The following is a 7500-nucleotide window of genomic DNA, read 5'->3' as shown; positions in this document are numbered from 1 at the left end:
GACTCCCTCCGGTGCGGGCCTCCCAGAGGCTTGATAAGCTAGAAGAATACACTGTGAAATCCAGCGAGACAAGGATACTTTGGAAATTGGCTTACCTAGATTGAATTTGGCAAAGGAAATGATCAACTGGTCGGATTGCCTATGACCAGCTGTCCTGTTAAGATAAAAACGAAGCTGCCTGTGAACATCCAAGGAATGCAGCTTGTATTCACCCTTGTTTTGATATTTAGGAAAGAAAACAGGGAGGTTAATGGACTGATTAATATTTGTTTCTGAGGCCACCTTAGGAAGAAAGGAGGGATTGGTCCTGAGGTATATGCGGTCCAGATGGAAGATCAAGTAAGGAGGCTTTGAAGATAAGGCTTGAAGTTCCGAAACTCTTTTGGCCGAAGTAATGGCCACTAAGAAAGCAGTCTTAAGGGATAAGAATTTAAGATCTACTGTGGCCGCAGGTTCGAAAGGGGGAGCGGTCAAGGCCTGAAGAACCAAGGACAGATCCCAAGGAGGAACCGCTTGCTTAACAGGGGGCCTAAGGAGAAAGGTGCCTTTAAGGAAGACTTTACACAATTTGGCAGACATAAGAGGTCCAGAATCATGACCAACATGATAGTGAGAAATGGCCGCAAGCTGCACTTTGACCATGGAACTACTGGCACCATCATTAAAAAGAGTGGTGAGAATATCTAGCACCAGAGGAAGGGGAACCGTAAAGGGATCTAGACCTTGCCGCTCCACCCAAATGGAAAATCGTTTCCATTTACTGCGGTAAACTTTCCTGGTAGATGGCTTATGAGCCGCTACCAAGATGGCCTTAATGGGAAACGAGATACCAGGAGTCCTAATTAGGAGTGGAACTGGAGCAACCAAGCCGTTAGCTTCAGTTTGCCCAGATTCAGAGTTGGTAGGTTCAATGGATGTGAAATCAGATCCAGAATGGGATCTAGAATCCAAGGTGGATTCACCGAGTGAGACCTTAGGAAAGGGAACCAGATCTGTCGAGGCCAGAATGGGGCAATGAGGATCATACTGCACCCCAACCGAGAGGCTTTCTGAAGAACTTGGAGCATCAGGGGCAAAGGGGGGTAAGCATAAAGAAGACCGGGAGGCCAAGCATGCACCAAAGCTGCCTCGGGAATCCCTGGAGGAGGGATTAGAGCAAAAAAACTGTCGCACTTGGTGTTTAAGGGAGACACAAAAAGATCGCAACAAGGAGTTCCCCACCATGCGAAGATAAGTTTTGCTACTTGAGCATTGAGAGACCACTTGTACGGGGAGAGAATGGTGCGACTGAGTTTGTCCGCCAGGATGTTGGACCGACCCGGAATATGCATTGCGATGAGAAAGCGGTTGGTGGAGATCGCCCATTCCCACACTCTCATGGCTTCTCGACATAAGGGATAAGACCTGGTTCCCCCCTGTTTGTTGATGTACCAGACCACTGACATGTTGTCTGACTGAATCGCAATTGTTCCCAGGGGAAGAAAGGCTTGAAGTGCTCGCAACGCCAAGAGCACTGCTCTCATCTCTAGAACATTGATATGCAGGGAGGTCTCTGAGTCGTTCCACGTGCCTTGGACTGTCCTGCCTGCAATATGCCCCCCCCACCCGAGGCGGGAGGTGTCCGTGGTCACTGTGGCGAGAGGGGGAGAAGCACAAAAAGAGCGGCCTCCGTGGAGATCCTGTGAGTGGAGCCACCACAAGAGGGACCGCTTGCAAGCCTTGCTGATCGCAATGGGATGATGCAGAGGTAGAGCAAGGTAAGACCACTGAACCTGGAGTGTCCACTGAAGGACCCGCATGTTGAATCTGGCGAGAGGAAGAAGAGATATTGCAGCCGCCATGGACCCTAGAGCCCTCAGGACCAATTCCGCCAGAAAAGAGTTGGAATGTAGGATGGCCCGCACCTGGAGTCGCAAACTCTGAACTCTGTCAGTTGTGAGGAAGGCTCTTAACTCCCTGGTGTCTAACCTGGCGCCTATAAAATCTATCAACTGAGTAGGTGCCAGGTTGGATTTTGCTACATTTATCATGATGCCCAATCGGGGAGATAGATGAAGAAAGGAGTCTCGCGCCAATGATAGTAGATGCCTTGTTGGGGCGGTAAGGAGCCAGTCGTCCAGGTATGGGAAGACCTGCACCCCCTGAAGCCTCAGGTGGGCCGCAACCACTGCTAATACTTTGGTGAACACCCTGGGGGCTGTGGTGAGACCAAAGGGAAGGACCCTGAACTGGTAGTGACTGGCTCCCAGCCAGAAGCGAAGAAACCTCCTGGAATGCCTGTCCATTAGTATGTGGTAGTACGCATCCTTGAGGTCTATAGAGCACATCCAGTGGTTCTTTCCCAAAAGGGGAAGGATAGATTGTAGGGTGACTATCCGGAACTTCTCTTTGGGGACTGCCAGGTTTAACAGGGACAGGTTTAAAATTGGTCTTAGGTCCCCCGTCTTTTTTGGCACTAAAAAGAACCTGGAGTAGAACCCTGATCCGATCTGGTCTGGGGGGACGGGCTGGATGGCTCTTTGCCCCAGCAGATGGCCAATTTCTGCCAAAGCGGCCTCCCGCTGACCGGGTGGAACGTCGGGGAGGGATTTTAATTTTGGAAGGTGACGAAAAGGAATCTTGTATCCTCTGGATATAATGCGGAGGACCCAGCGGTCTGATGTTATGAACTCCCATGCCACTAGGTGCTCTGAAAAACGTCCCCCGACTGCCTCCAGAGTGGAGCAGTCGGGCAACCCTTCAGGGCTGCTGCACGGGCCGTTCAGAGAAAGGTTCTCTGGACCTGAAGTTCCTGGGAGCCCCTCTGCCTCTGGGGCGGTGTCCTACCTGTCCTCCTCTGCCAAGGAAGGACTGGTTGTCCGGAGCGGGTTGGGATTGCTGCGACTTCCGGAACCACATCTTCTTCTGGCCCTTTTGGTTCCTAGAGTAGGGCCTCTGGGGCACAGAGAAGCAGATTCCGACAGCAGACAGCGTCTTCCCGTCCTTTTCGCTCTGGGTCAAGGTGTCGCGAACCGTCTTGCCAAAAAGGGCAGAACCATCGAAGGGGGCGTTCGCGAAGGATGCCTTGAAGGGCTCCGTGAAATCACAATGGCGGAGCCAGGCCTGGCATCTTGTGACTAGGCCTACTCCTGCAGCTCTAGCGGCTCCCTCAGTAGCATGGGACAGCAACCGCATAGAGGTATTTGTCACGGATCGACGAGTGGCCATACGGGTAGAGTGCAAGAGTTTGTCCTCTTCTGACATGGACTCAGGGGGGGATGCAGCGTATTCTTTAATAAGATCGCGCTGCATCCTGATCACATGTGCCAAGTAGTTGAGTGCCCTCACTGAGAAGGTTGCAGAACTAAACATTCGCTTCCCCAAGCGGTCCATCATCCGAGACTCCTTGCTCGGAGGGTGGACTGAGGGACTCACCTGAGCGAGTTCCCTCTTGGTGGCTGCTACCGTCAACATGGCATCTACCGGGGGCCTCTTACTCCAGTGGGCACGGTCTGCAGGGGGGCTAAGGATTCGGTCTGGCCTTTTGGGGATTGGCTCCACGGTGTCCGGTTCCTTCCACGCCCTGGTGGTAATGAGGTCCACCAGGGGGTCGGCAGGAGGGGACACCCAAGAGGTAGACAGGCCCGCTTCGAATGCCTCCAAGAACACGGACTCGTCCGAGGAAGACTTTGGGGCAGACCACCCCCCCCTTATGCGAAGCATTTCCATGATGTCTCCAAAGGAGACATCCTCGGGGTGATCTTGGGGGGTCCTTCCCTTCCTCCAAATCCGTGTCTTCAGTTAAAGACTTGGGGGAGTCTATGTGCCTCCTTTTACACGTATGCTTGCGAGGGGCTTCCTCGGGGGGGCTGTCCGAGGAGCCCTCGCAAGCAGTGTCTTGTTCCAAAGGAACAGCTTGGGGCACTGAAGCGGGCTGTCCCAGTGGCCGGATGGTGGAAGCCTGACCCAGTGCAGATGGAGCGCGGGACGGAGCCAAAGCAAGTGCCGGGGGCCCAGAAGCCCTCAACAGAGCCCTCTCCACTACATCAAAAGCCGAGGGGGAGCCAGCCTCGACCAAAGGATCCGAAAGTCGGCTCCCCCTCGGATCCGAAGAGTGGATCGGAGCCGGCCCCGAGACACTCGGATCTGAAGGGCCAGTGCGCTCCGACACAGACGGCACCGAAGGCACACTGAGTCCCCCAGATCCGAAGCTCGGAGCCAGGCTCCGAGAGGTCGGATCTGAAACACTCGAGGGCAAGGTCGGATCTGAAGTACCTAGTACTATCGGCGCCGACCCACCAGCGGCTCCGAAGCTGCCCGGCTCCGAATGCTCCGAACCCGGGTAGCGAGTCGGAGAAGGAGCTATAGGCTTGAAAAATGGGGTCGAGCTCCCCCCCAGAGGGGGGGGGGAGGCAGGAGCACTCCCATCTGCATCTGGGCCTGGATGAACCTTCTCATCATCCGGTCCAGATCAGCGTCAGAAAGAGAATAAGTGGATCTCGAAGAGGCTACCGAGGTAGGCCTTGAGTGCCTCCTCGATAGCCTCGACGGAGATCGGGTCTCCTCCTCCTCAGGCCCCGGTGAAAAGCAGACCAGAGACCGGAGCCGAGGGAGGGGAGAGCCAGTAGCTAAGGAGGCCGGAGGAGAAGCCCGCTTAGCTGGCGGGGCCGAAACGGAGGTCTCGGCCCGCCACTTGTGGTGCTTCTCTCTCCGGTCCTTTTTTCTTGCCTCTCTCTCCTCCAAGCCAGTAGCGGGAGGTTGAGTCCCAGGTGGAGGAGGGAGGGCAGGAGAGGCGGGAACCGAAGCCACGGTTCCCACCACAGGAGCGGGAGCCGAAGCCGAGTCTGGGGGCAGAAGTCCCGCCAGGACCAGCTTCGACCTCCGCTCCTTCAATGCCCTGGGGTTGAACCCTGCAAAAATGGAACATCCAGAAGTGAGGTGTTCAACCCCAAGGCATCGAACGCACCGAGTGTGGCCATCAGCTAGGGATAGCTTATGGCCACACTCGGAGCATTTGGAGAAAATTGCCTTAGGGGCCTCTGACATGGTAAAGTCTTTTTTTTTTTTTTTTTTTAACAAAAAAAGCAAAGACAAAAGAGAAACTGGTACTAAAAGTACACACACACAAGGCCCCACACAATACACTCACACAGAACTATGACCAGCGAGGGGAGGGTAAACTAAAGTTCTTAAAATTAAAAATTTTAAGCTAAAAGTAACAAATTATGACAGGGAACCTAACACAATCACTCAAAAAACTTAATAACTATAGAAAAAAACGCTTTCTTTAACTAGAAAATTCACTTAGCTGAAGAGCTCAGAATCCAAGGACCTGGTTACCAGCGCGGCAAACTAGATCTGAGGTCATGTAGGGAGAGCAGGGCATTAAGGGTGAGGGGAGGAGCTAGGAGCTCGGATCCATAGCTGGTAAAACCATGCCGGTTTGGATCTGATATCGGATCCATAACCCACAGGTTGCAGACAAATGAATCTCCTACTTCAGATCAGCTGTTAATGAAAGCGAATAACATATAGATACCAAATCTAGAGCACTTGATAATAGTTTTCAATCTTACTCACAAACACTGGCTAAAATACAATGTATGTACTGTACCTGTGTACTATGCATATATTCTACCTATGTTCCAAATTTCAGCTGTACACCACAAATCTATTAATTACCTTTATTTTTAAAATTAATATTTTTTTGTTTGTTCTCTCCACTGTAACTGTTTATGTGCTGCATACCACTGTAAAAACATGTCTCTTGTAATTTGTGTGTATACTGATCATATCTAAATAACTAAACGTGTCTGTAATTTTTCTTTGTGGAGCTTTTCTCCCCGGGCCTCTGCTGAAAATGGGCCTTTTCGGCTAAGTCAGACACCCCTGGTTAACAAATGTAAAATAAATAAATAAATGTCGAACACGACATTTTCGGCACTTAACAGGAATCCCACCCTTCCCGTAACTCCCTAACTAGGAAACCTACCATCTCGTTTATGCAGGAGGGCAAGCCCCCCTACACCCCCCACACCCCCCAACTATATATTCCTACTCCGAGATCACACTACAGTGAGGAAAGGGATGTATTTTCCTTACCGCACTGTACTGTGATTCCTGTACATAATCGAATGTTATACTTGCGACTGCAATGACCATTCGCAAATATTCCATTCAATTACGTGGCTGGCACACATATGAACTATTCGAACATCTGTAGTTCGAATAGTTTATAGGCGTTCAATGCAATGTCAACTTTATAATAGTAAACCATATATATATATATATATATATATATATATATATATATATATATATATGTATACATATATGGGTCTACTTCATATGATCGAAATTTCATTTGACTGAAATTCATTTGACTGAGACTATATAACTTAAAGTTCATAACACTGAAAACTCACTTGACTGAAACTCATAACACTGACACCTTACAATGGTAAATTTCAATATAGTAGTGGCAGTGTGTATAAGGTAATTAAAAGCGATATGCCCTTTTCCCCACTGTAGTGCGATCCTGGAGTTAGTATATATAGTTGGGGGGGGGCATAGTCTCCCCACCTATTTTAAATATTTTGAACCACAGACATGGATACTTAAAAGTCCAATAAATTACTAATTTCAGTACTGAATATATACCCAAACTATGCGCAGGGCTATGCCCTCCAACCCCCCCCCACACCCCTCCTAATTATATATACTAACTCCAGGATCGCACCTATATACATATATATATATATATATATATATATATATATATATATATATACACACACACACACACACACACACACACACACACACACACACACACACACACACACATACATGTATGTGTATATATTCCCTCTTTATCACTCTACAAAAAAAGACTGAAACTTTTCCTCAAAACACACTGGTCATGCCACTGTACTAAACCTGCCTAAACCTCTCCTCTACCCAAATTATGCTCTGTCTCCCCTTTTTTCTTTTAATTAATTCTTCTGTCATTTCCTTTTTAACAATATATGGCCTCTATGCTCTGTATCTCATTATTTTCCGTCTCTCTCTCTCTCTCACTTATTTAAAAAAAAAAAAAATTATTAAAAATATTTTATTATTAATTTTTCTTTGTAACTCATTACTACTACTACTGATCATTAAGCAGCCTCTTTCATTGTGTAATCTACTGTATATGGCATCAGACTGTATACCTCCTATTTTTTTTCTTTGCCATTAAGTGATGTACTTTACCTGTACATTGATCTAGCTTGTATGCCTCCTTTTTGCATTATGGAATGTACCTCCATGTCAATTTTGAAACTCCACAGTTTTCATTGTATATGATATCTCTTCTTCAAATTATTTCCTATTAACCAGATTTGTCACTGTATATATTACTATAATTTCATTTTTTTATATTTCTTTGTAATTTTTTATGTTAGCAGTTTGTCATGGAGTTTATCTCCCCAGGCCTCTACTGAAAATGGACATATATCCAGTTAGACTAGCCCAGTCAAC

The sequence above is a fragment of the Protopterus annectens genome, chromosome 16.part0 (genome assembly GCF_019279795.1).
Source record: "Protopterus annectens isolate FY-2018-M chromosome 16.part0, PAN1.0, whole genome shotgun sequence".
Classification (NCBI taxonomy): Eukaryota; Metazoa; Chordata; order Ceratodontiformes; family Protopteridae; genus Protopterus; species Protopterus annectens.
This window is presented reverse-complemented; position numbering follows the sequence as displayed.